Source organism: Lissotriton vulgaris, chromosome 3_1 (genome assembly GCF_964263255.1).
Source record: "Lissotriton vulgaris chromosome 3_1, aLisVul1.2, whole genome shotgun sequence".
Taxonomy (NCBI): Eukaryota; Metazoa; Chordata; class Amphibia; order Caudata; family Salamandridae; genus Lissotriton; species Lissotriton vulgaris.
The window spans coordinates 1,422,825,355-1,422,845,139 of record NC_141689.1 but is presented as its reverse complement, the minus strand read 5'-3'; the positions used below and the strand labels follow the sequence as shown (position 1 = coordinate 1,422,845,139).

At 39.8% G+C, this 19,785-nt stretch overlaps 1 protein-coding gene across 2 annotated transcripts in view; it reads right to left on the bottom strand.

Annotated features, from left to right (window-relative positions):
• The window catches only part of ZCCHC7 (zinc finger CCHC-type containing 7), a 281,807-nt gene that overhangs the window by 13,170 nt on the left and 248,852 nt on the right, over window positions 1-19,785 (bottom strand). The window lies entirely within an intron of this gene.

Below are 19,785 nucleotides of genomic sequence, written 5' to 3'. Positions count from 1 at the left end.
TTTTCACCAACTGAAATGCAATAGGTTAAAATACATTTCAAACCTAACCAATGTTTGTTCCTGTTCTGGACTTCTCTATGTGGTGTGTGACACTGCTGAGAATAGGAAATTTGGATATACGGTAGTACCAAACTGTTAGGGTTAAGGTGAAACAAATATGGAAGGGAAACCCATAAACTATGCTAGTCGAGGCACATATGAGGATCTGTGAAAGAATATAATAATGCTCCCTGCATTCTCTCCCACATTACAGAAGATTACTATCCCACATGACAGGAAAAAGTATGCTAAATAGGAAGAAGACTATTTTCAAAGGAATCTACAATTACCACCAGGAACCAGCATGTATACTTTTGACACACCTACCATCAAGAAATAGGATGAAGGGTAATATTGATTCTTTTTTTTTTGGTATATGGGATTACATGCCCTAGTGCAGATCATGCCCGATAAAGAAGGCAGAAAGGCTGTGACAATATTACCATTAATGACAGCCATTTATCTCTTATTTAGAATGTTGTGATCAACAACTAGAGGGCATTTTTCGTAACTGACATTAAATATGCATCTCCCTGCGGGCACTATAAATCCTTTGCAAAATAACCATGTAGTGAACCAATTTACCAATTCAGCTCTTTACAGTATGTACAAATGTCTGTAAAGCAAAAAAATAGTAATAATACTTGCCACTGAAATCATAAGCACTTAATAGTCCAGCACACTGGCTGGACTATTCAGTGATTTTGAATATTAATGGAGATGCCCTGGAGGGAAACTAAATAATCCCTAAAACATTTAGTTAGCTATGTATCAAAGTCTCTCATTTCATACTTTAGACAATATATATATATATATATATATATATATATATATATATATATATATATATATATATATATATATATATATATATATATATATATATATATATATATATATATATCTCTCTCTCTCGACAGGAACTCCACAATACCACCTCCAATCCCACAGGACCGGCGAAGCAGGAGACAGACCACAGCTTTATCCAGGTAAGTTTTATTTTTCCAGTTTTTCCATAAACCAACCAACCATGACGCGTTTCGGGCTTTGCAGCCCTTGTTCACATGCAGGGTGTAGCTGAATTTTTGTGCTTTTTAAAGTGCTTAAGTGCCCCGCCTGTCGCCCTCCTCCCTGAATGGTCATGTGACCAAACTGATAAGGAAAACAGACTACCTCAGTGGATGTACATTGAAGAGATTTGAACATACAATGTAATGCGTAAATGCATAATGCATACACTAATATAAATGTTAATCATACATAAAACCAAATCTCGGAATAAATTCCATATACTGATGTAATAACTGGTTAAATCCAGTGGATTGTGCAAACATAGATCTTTTTTGACAATATCATACATATAAACTGATGATAGCATGAGTCTGTTTCCTATCTTTATAGACATCAAACAAGGGGGAAGTAGAATCATATCAACAAAAAGAGGGCCAAACAGTATTGTAATACTAACAACCAAAAAAGCTAGGACAACCCTGCCTAGTGTGCAAAGAGGCTAGAAATAAAGTGCATGCTGTATATTCTAAAAGATAATAAAATACATTATGTTATTGAATATGAGAGAATGCACTATGAAAAAACAATAAGTTACCCGTCATAAAATCAGGAACTATTTTTCATTCTAAAAATGCATTTCTAAAAACAATTATTTCATTATAATGTTATTTTCCTAAAAGAATATATCAGTCAGTGTATAAATAATTTAAATAGTGATAAAATGTTAATTAAAGAGAGGGAAAAGTAAGCAAACCATAGATCTAAAAATGGTAAAAGGGACGCAAATTGAAAACTTGCACAAAATTATGTAACTAATTCATATTATTTTACATATATAAAGTGCAAACAGTCATAAATATCAGACCCTGATAGATAACAGGGAACCTGACTATCTATCAATTGTTATAACTCTTGATAATAGGTACATTTCCATATTCACGATGCGAGAATGAGCAACAGGGAACCTGACTACTCATTGAATCAGAGAGGTATGCGTGACAGAGACTGACAGCGCAATGTTCCATAAGGCTGCTACTGGAAGAGGGGCAAATGAGTCTCTTAAGACATATGCAGAGAATTCGTAGTACTATTACAAAAAATTGTAAAAATCTTCGGTGTTATTCAGGCCATTCGGCCATTTGCTATCGAACTCTAGGATAAAGCGTGTTTCGAGTTGTCGCAATAACAACTCTCTGTTGCCTCCTCTCCGTAAGGGCAATACTGATCCTACCACAAAATACCTGAGACAATTGAGATCTTTATTGTGCCTAGCAGCAAAATGGCGAGCTACAGGGTAGGAAGGATCCGTATGCAATATTGCCCTAAGATGTTGCAAGATTCTGACGTGCACCTGGGCTTTCGTACTTCCAATGTAATGTAGTCCGCAGGTGCACGTCAGAACATAGACTGCAAAATCAGTTTTACAATCGTAGCAACCCTTTATTGGAATCTCTGTAGGGCAGAATGGTGTACGGTAGTGTGTCTTGTTTTCACCAAATTTACATGCCCTGCAGTGAGTACATTTACGAAACCCAGATTTGGCCTTTAACCAGGTGTCCTTTTGTTTTAATTCTGGACTGCTAACATCTAATGATGCACCCATATTTCTAGCCCTACGAAATGTTATAGTTGGTTTTACTGGTAAGGTAGGACTCAGGATGTTATCAGTTAGAATGATAGGCCAATTTTTTTGGATAATTCTTTTGATGGCATATTCATCACTGCTATAGGCCGTGATAAACCTAGGACAAGTATTCATAAGTGTGTTAGAATTTGTGGACGACTCAGCATTGTCTGGGTCAGGCATCTGTAACAAACTCTCTCTGCTTCTCAACCTTGCTTTAGCCAAAGCTTGGTTGAAAATCTGATTGGAGTAACCACGTTCCTGAAAACGGGTTCTAAGGTCATTGACACATTTATCAAAATCGGATGTAGAGCTACAAATAGCTTGATTCTTAAGATTTCACCAAGAGGGATACTATATATGGTGTGTTTAGGATGGAGACTAGAGGCGTGTAATAGGGTATTGCCAGAAGTGGGTTTACGATATAAAGTAGATGTTAATCGGTTTGCTTCCACATATATCAGTACATCTAAGAATTCTATCTGGCAAGCACTGATGTGTGAGGTGAAATGGAGATTGAGGGAATTTTCATTAATTTCATTTATAAACAAATTGGCCTCTTCCTCACTGCCCTGCCACAGAATAAAAATATCATCAATGTACCTTAGGTATTTGACAATTTTTTCTCTGACCCATATTGCATGCGTAGAGCCAAGGACCTGCTCCTCCCACCAGCCCACGTGCAAGCACGCGTAGCTGGGGGAGAAGCAGGAACCCATGGCCACGCCACGTAATTGTCTCCATACTTCTTTACCAAAGGCAAAGTAATTATTGTTCAAACACCAATTCATTAGTTCCAAAATGACTTTGTTGTGTTCATATAAGTCAGCGGATCGGGTATCCAAAAAATGTTTAGTGGCCCTTAGTCCCTCTGTGTGTCCAATACTTGTATATAAGGACTCTACGTCCAATGTAATGAGCAGCATATCTTCTTGCCATTCTAAATCTTTAATTTTTAACAGGAAGTCGCCAGTGTCACGCACATAACTGGGTAATTTGGTGACCAGTTCTTGTAAAAAATAGTCAATATAGCGATCCACATTTTCTCCGGCACTGTTGATCGCCGAAATGATCGGTCTTCCGGGAGTAGGCAAGGTGTTCTTATGTATTTTGGGGATTAGGTAGAAAACAGGGAGGACAGGAAATCCTTTATACATGAATTTATATTCCTCTCCTGAAATCAATCCTTCTCGCCGATATTTGCTCAAAAGTTTTTCCAGCGAAATTTCAGCATTAAAGTATTCTTTCTTATTAGCTTAGCTATAGCAAGCTGTATTGTTGAGTTGACGCAAAGCTTCTGCAACATAGTCACTTTTCTCCCAAATTACAAGGTTTTCACCTTTGTCTGCTGTCTTCACGACTATGTTTGGGTTGGCGCTGAGCTTTTTCATTAGTGCTATGTAATTGGCTTGTTGATGGTCATATTTGGTTTTATTTCTTTTACGTGATTTACTATGTAATTGCTTAATTTCGTTGGTTATGCAATTGTGGAACGTGTCAATGGCATCTTTTACCATTAAAGGGACAAATTTAGACTTGTTCTTAAATGGCGTTATGCCTGCCCCCTTTTGAATAATGTTAATCTTTGACAGTCTGGTTTGAGTGTTGCTCTCAGTGTCTGTACCCATGGGCTGGGAATCAGTGGCTTGGCAAAGGTCATTAAGAGTTAAATAAGTGGAGACATCAGCAGCTCTTACCTCTGGCACCCCGTCCGGGGTGTTGTGATCATCAGGTGCGAAAGTTCCAATAGCTGTTTTCAAACTTTGAGTGGCAAAATGTTTTCGCAGTTTCATTTTTCTAATAAAGCGGTAAACATCAATGCGGGTTGCCGCATAATCGAAGGATTGGGCCGGACAGAAGTTGAGCCCCAAGGAGAGCAGTTGTTCAGCTTTATCCAGGACCACACTAGAGAGGTTGATTACTGCATTTTTATTGCTTACTTCCTTCGTTGCCATGGCGCTTTGGTTTTCTTTGTTTGCAATATGTTTTCTTGCTTGTTTCCTTCGTTCTCGTCTTTTTTGGTTTTTGGTTTTATGATTTGCCCTTGACTGTCGAGCCGAGGGCGCAATGTTCTCAGTCTTTCTGCAACTAAAAAATCGAGTTCCTCAGCCAGATTCAAGATAGGTGCTGCTTGCAGATCTCTGCCAGAATCATCACTAGAAACACTAGATGTAGATGGCGTGTTTCCGCTTGCCTCTTCATTAATCAACTCGTCATCATATTCAGGGTCAATACGTACAACGGTGGGTGTCGCTTGCTTTTTAGTATTCCCGCTATATTGCTGTCTTTTTGCTGCACTGTATTTCCGGGCAAAGGTAAAAATTTGCCCGTGTGCATAGTCTGCCTGGTCGCGAGCAAATTTACTGACCTTTCTTGCCTTTATTTTATCTTCTTGTTTCTTTAGGCGGTCATTCATTGCTTCTTCAAGATTTTTTGTTGTAACTTGACTCCTTGAATTTGCTGATGTCTTCATTGAGCTTATCGATATTTAAAAGTATTTCAGCTCTATCGATGGCAGCATATTTTATGAGTATATGAACCAAGTTCATCGAAGCTGCCAAATTGCTTTGCCCCCATTCTTTGAGCATCATAGGGTTGGGGCGGTCAAAGCTAGGCGCCAGCATAATACGGAGTACTCTCGGAACACGACCAGCGTCTGCATATTTGGTTAGTGAGTAATGCTCCCACCATTTGGTGATCTCCAAACGCCTTTGCCTTTCCAAATTCCTGTATAGGGTCTTAATATCCCCATCGTTGTTCTTATCTGTCCCGGCCGGGACCTTTTGTGTAGAATCGCTCGTCAGGGAAATGTTGTCAAACAATTGCGCCGTCTCCGCTTCCCTCGCACGGAAAGCCTCTGCAGACATGTTGGTTGTTTCTGAATTCCCAAATTTCACTGGAAAGCACTTTGCAAGCCGCTTGTGAAGCGTTACTGCGGCTGCATATACGGAGTGCTCGGAAGTGCTTGGATGACCTCTCCACCTATCCAATGCCATGTGATAGAACGCGGTGCAGCCGTACTCCAATCAGACAGCAGAATCGGCCGACCCTGCCGGTGACTGTTCCGCGCTGCAACGCAGTCTTGTACCGGTGGTTGTAATAGGGGGCACCTGCTAGAAATCCCGTTTACGGAGAGATTTGCAAGTCGGTTTGAAATTCAGGCGCCACATTCGGAGAGGGGGTCTGTTGACAGAAGCAAGCCGAACTTCTGTAATAGTATCGACAGGAACTCCGCAATACCACCTCCAATCCCACAGGACCGGCGAAGCAGGAGACAGACCACAGCTTTATCCAGGTAAGTTTTATTTTTCCAGTTTTTCCATAAACCAACCAACCATGCCGCGTTTCGGTCATGTGACCAAACTGATAAGGAAAACAGACTATCTCAGTGGATGTACATTGAAGAGATTTGAACATACAATGTAATGCGTAAATGTATATATATATATATATATATATATATACCAACAAGCTTTCTGCATACCAAACAGGTTAAGAAAGGGTCGGGACACTCCGGGATGCTTCAAATTGATTTATTCAGCAACACGGTTCACAAAAGCCGACGCGTTTCGCCGTAAGGCTTGGTCACGGTAAAGTTTGCTGTGTGCACTCCCCTATACATACACCCAGTGATAACAATCAAAATAGGACTGACGCCCTGTGTGTCTTAGATTGCGCCGCCATCTTGTAGTGGCTTGTGACTACCTATCACTCACTCAATGTAATTACGTGTCTCCCCAGTGGGAGAAAACAATATAGATCAAAACATTTTATCTCGGCTAGCAAATGTAAATGAGACATGGGCATGCATGCTTATGTTAACGGAATTACCGTCTACAACTTATACTTCTAATGGACACAAGTGTTGTACAGCCATCTCACAGTATAACACTATTTCTAATGGCGGCTCAGACTTCACGATATACAACGGATAACTGCATTTATATAATTCTATACAAATATATATAACAATATATAAGAGATATATGTAAAAGGCTCTTGCCCAAGTGGGCTAAACTACTCTGAACCTGCACCATTGTCCATAATAACTACCAATTTAACCATTAAGTTTGATAGTACTAAGCATGCTGCCAATATACAATAAATTCTGTTTCAACTGTATTTTTTGTGGAACGTTAAAGTTCTTCCTGCTTGGTAGTCCTTGAAGTCTCTTATAAACTTGCGCTGTTTACGCGCTGTAATTTCTTCTTCCAGTTTATTAAGTCGTGTTTGAAGCTTTTCCATAAAAGCATCCGATATCTCCTGGGTGGTTAGTTTCAACAGTTCTTCGATAGTCGTCTCGATTTCCTCCACGATCTTTGATCTATCTTTCAATGCGTATTTTATCAATATGCACATCATTACAGTCGAACTTTCTTTTGAATTTCCTGCCCATTCCTCCAACATCTCTGGATCTGGGTCTTCATACGTCGGGATGGTATATATTCGAAGGCCTCTAGGAACACGACCCACATCGATGTACTTCTGTAGAGACTCCGCCTCCCACCATTTGGAGAGTTCTTTTTTTTGGAGTTTTTCTAATTTATCGAATAGCGCCAGTAACAGAACCTCATTGGTCATCAGCGTTTGCTCACCTCCTTCTTTATGTGCATTTTCGGCAGTTTCTGCGATTTGCGTAAAAAGTAATCTGTTCGAGGCCTCTTTTCTTTTCATTTCCCAGTTGCTAGCCATTGTTGCTGGTTTTAGTAAATTACCGAATCTGTTTCAAAGCATCCCAGCTTGGATGACGATCTACCCCACTTCGGTCGACCGTAACCAATCCGCTCCCCCAAAGAGAGCCGTAGAATACAGGTGTAAATTTCACGAGCTTGCGTTTTATTTGCTGACGTCAATGTACATGACACCGGGTTACTCCGTGTTTTGATGAAAACAAACCCGCGAGTCCCAAGCGAGTCCCCTACGTCCGATACCTGTAGGCCTGAACTCGAGTGAGGAATTATCAGTACATTTGTAATAACAGTGATCTGTGACACAACCATCGAGACCCTTTTGTAAATAAATTAATGAAATCAATATATTTTAATTGTATATAGATTGGTGTAATTTTAGCACTTCTTGTTTTTTCCCGTTTTTTGTAAAATTGTTTGTAAGCACTGTTTTTTCTGTTACTTTGTATTAGGACTATGCTATCAGTGGGGTGGCTACAAACTGAAGAAACTCGGCTGGCAAGATTGGAAAAATTCTTCATGACAACAGTTGAAACAGAATTTATTGTATATTGGCAGCATGCTTAGTACTATCCAACTTAATGGTTAAATTGGTAGTTATTATGGACAATGGTGCAGGTTCAGAGTAGTTTAGCCCACTTGGGCAAGAGCCTTTTACATATATCTCTTATATATTGTTATATATATTTGTATAGAATTATATAAATGCAGTTATCCGATGTATATCGTGAAGTCTGAGCCGCCATTAGAAATAGTGTTAAACTGTGAGATGGCTGTACAACACTTGTGTCCATTAGAAGTATAAGTTGTAGACGGTAATTCCGTTAACATAAGCATGCATGCCCATGTCTCATTTACATTTGCTAGCCGAGATAAAATGTTTTGATCTATATTGTTTTCGCCCACTGGGGCGACACGTAATTACATTGAGTGAGTGATAGGTAGTCACAAGCCACTACAAGATGGTGGCGCAATCTAAGACACACAGGGCGTCAGTCCTATTTTGATTGTTATCACTGGGTGTATGTATAGGGGAGTGCACACAGCAAACTTTACCGTGACCAAGCCTTACGGCGAAACGCGTCGGCTTTTGTGAACCTTGTTGCTGAATAAATCAATTTGAAGCATCCCGGAGTGTCCCGACCCTTTCTTAACCTGTTTGATATGCAGAAAGCTTGTTGGTATATTTTTAAAAAACGCAGTTTTTTTGGAAGGGACCGCCGCATTGACAGAGCCCTGGACTACCGGTAACTGTTGATATATATATATATATATATATATATATATATATATATATATATATATATATATATATTACCTACTGGCGATAGCCAGTAGGTATATATAGTTAGGATTTTTTCTCTATGGGATTTTTGAAAATTCTATGTCTAATAACTTTGGCGTTTGAGGACGGAATTGGCTGAAATTTTCAGGAAAATGGCACATTTTGTTTCTGAGCAGCCCCTGAAAATTTGGGGGGGGTTCGTCAAGGGGGGGCCGAGAAAAAAGGGGGGTCCCAAAACGCGTTTTTCCCATGTTAATTTCCATAGGGCGGTTGGCCTCACTTTTAGCTCGAACGGCTGAATGGATTTGCACGAAACTTGGCAAAATTGTAGGGACTGTTAGCCCGATGTGCCTTTGCTAGGTCTCAATATATGTGCTCCAGTGGATTTTGAGAAATTAACGTTCAAAAAAAGATATATATCTGTAACAGCGCTCCGGGCAGCACTCCGGTTCGCGTACTTTTCGCGTAACGGAGCTTTGCGAAGCGAAGCTGATTGGCTCTCCGGTGTCTGTCAACATTCTAAACAGTCCGGAGCGGCCGCCATCTTGTCTCTCGGTAGGATCGAGAGACAAGAGGAGGCCAAAACAAAGGGGGAAATGAAGGAAAGGGGGCAAGGTAGACCCCTTCTGACCCCCTAGGATTGATGAGGGGGATATTATAGAGCCACGCGGGGCAAAAAAAAAAGAAAAAAAAAATCCGATTTTTTCGCCGTAGAGACGCGTCTTGGTACGCGAACCGGGCAGCTAACCGGGCAGCTAACCGGCAGCGTAACGGGAGTCTGAGGAGTAGCTGATTGGCTGTCAACATTGTAAACAGTCCGGAGCAGCTGCCATCTTGTCTCTCTGTAGGATCGAGAGACAAGAGGTGGTGAAAAACGAAGGGGGAAATGAAGGAAAGGGGGCAAGGTAGACCCCTCCTGACCCCCTAGGATTGATGAGGGGGATATTAAAGTGCCCCGCGGGGCAAAAAAAAAAAAAAAAAAAAAGCGCTTTTTCGCCGTAGAGGCCCGTCCCGGTACGCGAACCGGGCAGCTAACTGGGCAGCTAACCGGCAGCGTAACGGGAGTCTGAGGAGAAGCTGATTGGCTGTTAACATTGTAAACAGTCCGGAGCGGCCGCCATCTTGTCTCTCGGTGGGATCGAGAGACAAGAGGTGGACAAAAAAAAGGTGTAAATGAAGGAAAGGGGTAAGGTAGACCCCTCCTAAACCCCTAGGATTGATGAGGGGGCTATTAAAGTTCCCCGCGGGGCAAAAAAAACGGGCAGCTAACCGGCAGCGTAACGGGAGTCCGACATCTTGTGTTTTTGGAGCGTTTGTTTGCATACCGGGTAGCGTTCCGGTAAGCGTAACAAGGGGAAAATCAAGAGAAACAGTAAAATAAAATTTAAAGGAGTAGATTTCCACCAAACTTGGCAAAATTGTAGGGACTGTTTGTTTGATGTGCCTTTGCAAGGCCTCAAGATATGTGCATGTGTGGATTTTCTCTAATTAAGGTTAAAAAAATACATATATATATATCTGTAAGCGTGCTCCGGCGCGCTTACGTTACAGGTTTTGTTTGCGCTGCAGAGACGATACGTCACGGTTATGCGATGCGTCATGAGGCGTCTCACGGGCTATGTGATACGTCACGTAATAAAGAATATATTTTACAGCTATAGATATTAGCTTTTAAAAAACCAATGAAATTCACTGAAAAAACCATAGGTTATAGACCATATATAGTTAGGAATTTGCATTTACAAAACCTTGAAAATTCACTGAAAAAACCATAGGTTATAGACCATATATAGTTAGGAATTAGCATTTACAAAACCTTATTTTACTCACACAAAACCATTGAAATTCCATATATAGTTAGTTGCACTAACTATATATCGCGCACCCGCAATCCACTGCTGATGATGTCACATATTACATCATTCATGACATGGTCAGTGACATCACTGATGACATCACTGATGACATCTCAAATGACATCACTGATGACATCACTGATGACATCTCATCTGAAAGTTTGGGGGGGATGTGTCAAGCGGGGGCCGAGATAAAAGGGGGGTCCCAAAACACGTTTTCCCCATGTTAATTGCCAAATGAGATGTCATCAGTGGTGTCATTTGAGATGTCATCAGTGATGTCATCAGTGATGTCACTGACCATGTCATGAATGATGTAATATGTGACATCAACAGCAGTGGATTGCGGGTGCGCGAAATATAGTTAGTACAACTAACTATATATGGAATTTCAATGGTTTTGTGTGAGTAAAATAAGGTTTTGTAAATGCTAATTCCTAACTATATATGGTCTATAACCTATGGTTTTTTCAATATATATATATATATATATATATATATATATATATATATATATATATATATATATATATATATATATATATATATATATATATATATATATATATATATATATATATATATATATATATATATATATATATATATATATATATATATATATATATATATATATATATATATATATATATATATATATATATATATATATATAATGCTCCTCCACCATTACCGGTATAAAGATCATTGGCTGTCATGGGCGGTCCGAGATGGGTAACCGGTATCCCAGTAAATTCGCTCCAACACACTTCCTGGTAAGGATGATGCTCGGACACCCAGGTTGACTTGCAAGTGAAGTTTATTTAGGCAAGTAGAAGAACAACGCTTTTCGCCATTACGGCTTGTTCACGCTCACCAGATCAGTCTAAACGCCATCTTAAATACGTGACCATGTAAAAACACCAATGTGCAAAGTGCAAATATCGGCGGACATTTTGGCATGGAACAGTGGCAATTGTAAAGGTAATCAAATGCGTATTATATCACACTTTTAAATCAAACCGTTACTCATTCTGTTGTAAACATTAATACAGTTGAAATGTAAACCCGAATGGTAGCGAAAAAATAATTAATACAATATTTGCTATAATTCATGTGAAATATATCGTAAAAATGCCAACAAGGTTCCATTTATTCGGGTAATATACTGGACATGGAATATTGTTACTTCATGTATAAAATGCCAAAACCAGGACTCCAAAAAAGTTCCGTGACACGTGATAGTACACGGACAAGTAAACTGTATCGTCATTGGTTGTTGTCATAGTTTCATAATATGACGGCAGTTCATTTGTCTCCAAAAGTTGATAGCTTGGAAGAAAGTTCAAATACACCGGCTGTTGCCATGGTATCGTCTAAATACAAAGGCTTCCACTAGTTCCATGCCCCAGTGGGCAATGATCAGCATGGTCATGATTAGGAGTCCAATGTTGCCACATTGTCTTAGCCCATGCCCAAGTGGGCAATAATTCAACTTCCTTCCAATGTTACCCAGCATCCTAATAATTTTGTCCGTCAACAATAAATAGAAGTGCCCACATCCTCAAAAATAATAAAAACAGCATATCTTAAAAACAAGCAGAATAATAAAGTGCAGAATAGCCAACAGTCAGAATTAAATTACTCATATAGGTGAATTGATAACTCCTCACTTACATTGAGACCTTTGGGTGTCAAACAATCAAAGTCTATGATGTAACGAGATTCTAGTTTGCGAAGTGACAGTTCACTATTACCACCTCGCACACCCAAATTTACACAATCAATTACAACCATCTGTACTAGATTCTCATCTTGCATGTGCATCTCACGGAAGTGGCGAGTGGCGAGCAATAGGATATTGTTTGTTGTAGCCCCTTATGGCACGTAAATGTTCAAGCACCCGTTTTTTGGCCTCATGCTTGGTGCTTCCAACGTACCATTTGTCGCATGGACACCCAGACAAGGATAGACTTGTTCCTCTTTTCGAGGAAATGGAAATTGAAAAAATGGTTTAACACGAAACTCAAGGAATTTGGAACTGTAAGTAGAAGAACTACTGAAAGCAATTTAAATGTATGTGATATTGAAATGCTACATGCATTAACTGGGGATCATGATACTGTTGAATCTACACCTGATTGGGGGGCTTGGGGAACCGAATTGGGAGTCAATTTGGGTACTAGCTTTAAACCTAAATCTGTGTTTTTACCCTTCATACAATGTGATGCCATCAAGGTATTTCAAAAAGGTGTCTTGCTTGATCTTCAAAAAATACGCTATAAAAAGATGGCAAGCAAACATAAAAATCTGACGGAGGAACAAATTGCCTCCATTAAAAGCTTAAGATCTGATCAGAGAATCGTGATACGACAATCTGATAAAGGTGGCAATGTCGTTATTTTAGATAAGGACAAATATCTGGCTGAAGGATGTAGACAACTTAATGACCGTATTTGCTATGTGAAGACTAACTATGATGAGACACTTAAATCCAATATCTTGTATAGGGAACATTTTGTGGAATGGAGGGAGAGAGGTCTATTGGAGTGGGAAGAATTCCACTATCTGTATTGTGCTCACCCCAGAGTTCCCATACTTTATCTATATATATATAGCATTTGTCTCTTCATTGCATAAAATAACAAATATTGGTCATTCCTTGACTACTAGAAACAAACATTAAAACACTGTGGAACATTATCGTGGAGAACAGAATCAAGAATAGTTTAAGGTTAAGTAATAAGGGATGGGATTTTGGAAATTACCATCTGTGGCTCCGACCTTTACTGCGATATTTAGGTAACATCTTTTAAACAATTTAGTTACATGTTAGCACTCTATGTTCATAATCATAAGCAACCATTTCACCATGAAAATTCCCATCAGGGGCATCAGACCAGATGATTGGTGGAAAAGTATTTCTGCTCCATACGTAATACCAACCTACATACTTTTGAATATCATGACCAACTAAAAACCAAGGTGTCTCACTGTATTGGCACAAATTTGACTTTGGGCCCTTGCTTGTATGACCAAATCAACCTGGTGGGAAGGGTTAGCTGGTTGGGGAAGGGCGAGTATACCTATATTGGAGACTGTGTGGTAATCAACTTTAACCGCCCCAATGTGGCGGAGCAAGTTCTTGGTGCAACCAATTCTTTTATACCCACTAAACCCTCCGCAATTCAGGTGCTCCCGTTAGGTTTCTTTCATAGACCGCATGTACTGTGTTCCACCCCTTAAACAACGGTTGGGCTTCAGAGTCATGAACGTTATGCTAAATATCCTTTTATTACCCCACTGATGACTTCCAACAGATAAGGCGTTTTTAGCCATTTGGGCTCCTTTGACTGATTACGCACCCAGCTGTATCTTCAACACCAGCTACACCTGCTCCAACAAGTTAATTCAACTGTACTTTTAATGCCTCATTTACTGATAACCACAATGACCTAAAACTGTTAAGCTGGAACATGGCAGGACTTGCCTCTAAATTTAAGGATAAAAACTGGGTTTCCTTAATTAAGGGGTTCCATTTGATATGTTTATACGAGACTATGAATTCCTTCTTTTTGGAGGGATATAAAACATATTTCTTCCCAGCGATCCCTTTTTCTGCTAGTAGGGCGAAGAGAGGACATGTCAATATTGCTATTAGATGTTAGTGGGTGGGTAAAGGAACTGCACTCAGGGGTACCTAGATTACAAGCCTTAAGTATAACCCTTTCAGGCTCCTTTGCCTTTTATCTGTTGAACTTCTATAATGCAAAAACGTGGACACAGATCTCTTTTAATTTACATACCTTGGGTCCATTCATTTACTCATTGTGGGAGAAAAAAGAAGGTCCGGCTAACTTAATCGTTGCTGGGGATTTTGACATACATCTATGTGAGAGGCCCATCAACGATTTAAGCAATTTGTCTAAGTGCACGCTATCGGCAGGACTACATATTGAGCACACTAAAGAAGTGACAGAAGTAATCACATTGCTCAATGATTATAACTTCGTTTTTCTTTAGAGAAATTGGTTAATTCCAATTAGACGCAATCTCCCTACCTTCACTGGTAGGGGTTCGCCTCAATCATTGATTTTATTTTTGTTTCTACTCCTTTGTACTTGATGATTTCAAATTGTAATATTTTTCATAGAATGCATATTGATCATAACCCGATCTCTCTTTGCTTGAGCTTGTTGTGCCCATCTATCAGGACAATAAAGGGGGTCCCAGGGGAGCTTTTGCCACATTGCCAGGGCACACGCCTAAGATGGTCTATGATAGGGGTTATGCCTGTAGCTGGGTTAGTTCTTCAGATTGCTGACCCTGAACCAAGGGAACTGAATATTTGTGGTTTTGTATTGCCCTGACACCAAACTATATCTACTGTTGCCATATGATATGTTACGTATATTACAGTTTGTCTTTGGTGCCTGATAGAACACCTGTCAATGTACTGCTCTTGTATTGATTTCCTGATCATTGCGTATGAAAATTGAAAAATAAAGTAAAAAAAAAAAAAGATGGTCTATGATAGACCTTGAGCACTTTAAACATACACTGTTCCCATAGCTGCGCTCCGGATTTTACAACCTGTCTTGACCCAAACCCTTCAGACCAGTCAATCTTAACTGCCTGTGGGAACATTTCTAAAAAGGTAGCTGAACTGTTACATTCCTCAGTACAATCTCTATCTGCTCTAAAATGGTTTGACCCTCGCGGTTTTAAAGTCCAAAGAAATCTAAAGTGTGTTTTAAAAACGATACCTAGAGATGCCGAGTGGGTAGCCATCTGCCGGCAAACATAGAGGGAGGAGCTTAGCAGGAGTAAAAAGACATTGAAGGGCACAGCCTGCGATAATCTAATCCAAGCGAGTACCTGCAGAAATAGTTCTGCCTCCTGCTGTATTATTAATAATCCCGGTTTTGTACAAGGTAATACCCCTGCCTTACGTCATCACATCAACCCTAGTCAGCAGGTCACTCACTTTGAGGGCATAAACAATTGTTCATTTCCCTCTGAGATCTGGGAGTCAGGGATATCAACCTGGGGGAGGACGAATTTGTGATTTTCTCTAGAGGAGATCAATCAGGGCATCATCGGTCTTATCAAACATAAGCCCCAGGTCCAGATGGAATCCCTCAGACCTGTTTACTGGCGATGGTGGAAATCAGGGGCCCGCACTGACTGATTTTGAATGCAACAGTTAGGGATGGCCCTCCTCACTCTTGGTCATCGTCAATACTACATGTTTTTAACAGTGCTTGTTTTTATTTTAAAAAAGGGCGACAAAGGTAATCTGCAGTGTTACAGGCCCATATTGCTGATCGACTCGGTTGTAAAGGTACTGGGGTGGGTGCCACTTGACTATCTTATTGGACAGGTGAGAACAATGTTATCTCAGAATTGCAATTGGTTTTAGACCGGGTAAATCTACAATTGATCAGAGTCTGAATCTTTAATTGGTCATCAATAAATACACTGTTGCCTGCAATGAGTCAGTCCATCTTGCCTTTATGGACCTTACACCGGGCTTTGGCCAAGTCAATCATGACAAATTGAGGAGTATTCTGTTGGGAATGGGGGTGTCAGTTAAATACATGAATACATCTCCATGTACTAACATTTTCACTACCAAGAGGTGGGTTGAACAAGGGTACATACTTGCCCCTTTCTTATTTTCTTTATACATAAATTGGCTTGACCAGGCGTGAGTGGCACCTACGTTTGATTGCCCCCACATTGGTTCTTACATTCTCCACGAAATGAGGGGCACACAATCAAGACTATGAAAGAGTTTGTTCTGCAATAAAGTACTCCCAATCCTAATTTGGGCTTTGCAGGATATGGAAGACCGACCTTGAAAACAAAGAGGATGCTTGGTTTTGAAAGAGGTGTTAAGTTGCAAGATTGCTCAGCATTAGAAGTTCCCAAATACAACTCTTCACTGTTCTGCAGAGGTTCATTTTTATACCCGAATGGGGAGTGCTGCAACCAGGATTTTTTTGGGACATTCGAACAACACACCTTGCGGCTCTTGGATAGTAACTCGAGACACCAGATTAAGGGATTAACCAGTATTTACTGCATTATAAGGAAACTTGAATGCACCTGCCTTAGACACCGGAATGTTTATAAAAAATATGAGGGAACCTCTAAATGTTAAAAATGGGGGGCACCATAAATCTGAGGATGAGAACCTAACATGGAATCCACTTCTCTGCCACATGTGCCATAAAGTTAAAACACTGTTCTTAATTTAAGTCTTTATTGATTCAGATTGAATAGGTATAAATAGGGTGGCAATGGGGATACCTGATAAGCTACCACAACCCACAAAAACAGCAATAAAGGCAACTCGTAACTAATAAAATAAGGCGAGCCAAAGTCCTGACTAAGCAGACTTTTCTGTCGGTTATCAAAAATCTGGAAGATCTTAAAAAGATTAAGGGGATTTAGAAAACAGGATCTATTAAGGTTATCTAAGAAAGACAATAAGATCCGGTGCCCAAGAGGACCTGAAATTGTTTGATCAGCTTTCTGGAAGCTTTGTGCTTGCGACATCTTAAGTCTTTTAATACATAAAATTGATGCATGTTCTGGCAAAATGTTAGCAGCGATAGTGATATACACAATGGTTCTCCTATAGAAAACAGGGTCCTAAGCAAGTCCCTAACAATAAAAGCCTTCTTCCTGATGAAACAAAAAACGTGTAAAATCCTACCCCCACCCCACTCATGGTACATTAGGCCGCCAGATGTCAAGATGGTAAACCATAGGTGCACTGGAAGGATTATTATGTCCCAAAAAGAGCAACAAGATCAGGTTCAGGTTACATGTTTGTATTTCTGGAAATTCTACATAGGAGTTATTACACAAGTAAGCAATTGATGAAATCTGATTAAACATTGACTTCCGTGTCAGGCTGTGAGCAGATTTTAGAACACAATATGGCAATACCCCAAAATGCAGGGGCTTGGGGCACAGCAAGAGACCTTTTGGCCACAGTTTTGTTTAGGAGACCCCACACTGATCTAGCAGCCAAAGTGGAGCCTTTTGGAATCTGCAATCACCAGGCCTCACCGAAAACACCTGAGATATTGCTAGATATGGTGTTAATCATTGCAGGAAAAGACATTGACAGCTTAGGGGGCAGACAGGTGATCTTGTGGATCAAATCTTAGCGCTTGAAACAAAAACTGTTGGAATGGAGAGAACTGTATATGTTCAACCGGTGTATGCCCAAATGTTAGACAAAGTACTGGGGTCCACAGATCAGATATTACAAACTTGATTGATAGTGAGACTGCCTAGTGGCAAATTTTCGGATACATTCCAGTGTGAGATGTTCAATTTGCACAATTTAGTGGTGGGCATTGCACTATCTGATTTAGTGTTGATGCTAACTTGCTAAACATACAAGAAATGTGACTCAAATTTGGTGTGCGCAATTATGTGATCAATATCTGGATCATGTTCAAAATAAAATAAATACAAGAAAGAAAAATGAGAAACGAATGAGCATACCAGAGGCAGGAAACCTGAACGATACTGAGGTCTCTAAAGTCATGGATAAAAAGCATTGCATTATCAGCAAAATTCTTGGATATTCAGTATTTGTTTTTTTCTCATTCCATGTGATTGCTAATCTTCAGAACAAGGAAAGACTTGGATGACGTAGACCCTGGTGCTTCCAAACAAAGGGATTTTGACAGAAAGCCCAGGAACATCTTGAGAATAATCTGTTTAAAGGCTGATTGACCCCAAATTGCTCCAATACAATTGAGGTAGGTATCAAGTCAGACATCATAGCTCAGTATGAAATTTGGACATCCAGGACCAGAGGCTTACAAGTCTTGCATCTTCGGGCTTTCCCTCCAGACAGTACTTGCCGATTACTGCATTTGACAGATGAACTGTCTGCTTTTTGAATGTGGGCTGGGAATATCGAACCCAAAATAGTGATGGGTTACAATATTGAGACCACTATATCGGAGAACAAAATATCAAAAGGTAAGTTTCTATACGTTTTCAATACCCATCTCCACATATACGTGCCTAGGTAATTTATATCTTCAAGGTACGTAGATGTGGAATTAAGAATAGTAAATTCATACCTCACTCTGTGCACTTAGCTGTTTGATATTTTGTCCCTCGAAAATGGGGTCACCGTCAATATTTAGAACACAATATTCCCTACTACAATCGTGTTTGGAGGGCAGTGCTGCCAACTGGGATTTGGGATGCAATGCTCTGTGCCAAATCTGAATTCTACTTACTTGGAAGTGAAAGCCTGCCTCCCGCGATATAGTGTCTGGCCATTAGCAGTATTGTGTCATTCGTATACAAAGAATGGAGGCAGTCAGTTAGCGAACTTTCATATATTCCAGCACACAAAGTATATGAAAAAGCTGGATGGAAGTTCTACTTTAAAAAAAGGAAGGGTTAGTGCTTGGATGCAACCAAAAATGATTAAAGAAAACGAAAGACACTAGGAAGAATAGAGTACATTAAAAAAATTAACCACCAAAAAAAAGCCCGGCAGATAAATTGATTCCCTCCAAAAGCCAGGAAATTAGTGAATCAGCTGGGAATTGAATTATGCCCCGGGTGGCTGGGTGTCAAGACGTCTCTCTGCTTCCTGAAATCCCAAACAGTGGTCACTGGAGAATCCCATAAGACTTCAGCTTGGATTAAGACGAAGGGTAATTTGTGTGGAAACCTTCTGAGTTGAGCTTGTGAAACTGCCAAACATTTCTGTATACCATCCAAAGCAATAAACATGGAATAAAAGGGTATTTCGCTAAGGGGACTGATGAACGGATAAGTAAATTAAGTTCCCTAAAGAATGAGCACAATGGCATATTTTGTATTGCTGCACTAAATCATTGAAATCTTAAGTGGGGAAAAGGCATCCAGCTTTAATTTTTCTCTTCTTGACTGTTCACTTGCCCTTTGCACAACGTGTGTTGTATTTCAAGACAATTCCTTCTTTCATAACGTAAGTACGGAACTAGCTCACAGACCAAATTCACAAATGCAAATACAAGTCTTTCAATTTGAAGGGACATTCCAGAAGAAACATCATATCCAAGCGAGTAACATTTTTCAAATTGAGGTAATTTTAATTATGCTTAAATCGAAGTTCTTTACAGAGAACAATTAATCAGAAATCGATACAACAATATTGCCAGCACACATTTTGTTTAAAGAAAAAAAAACAGTGTCTTTGGGGCAGGGCAAAAGAGAGCTGGAAAGTGGTGTGTGCCATGAATACCATAA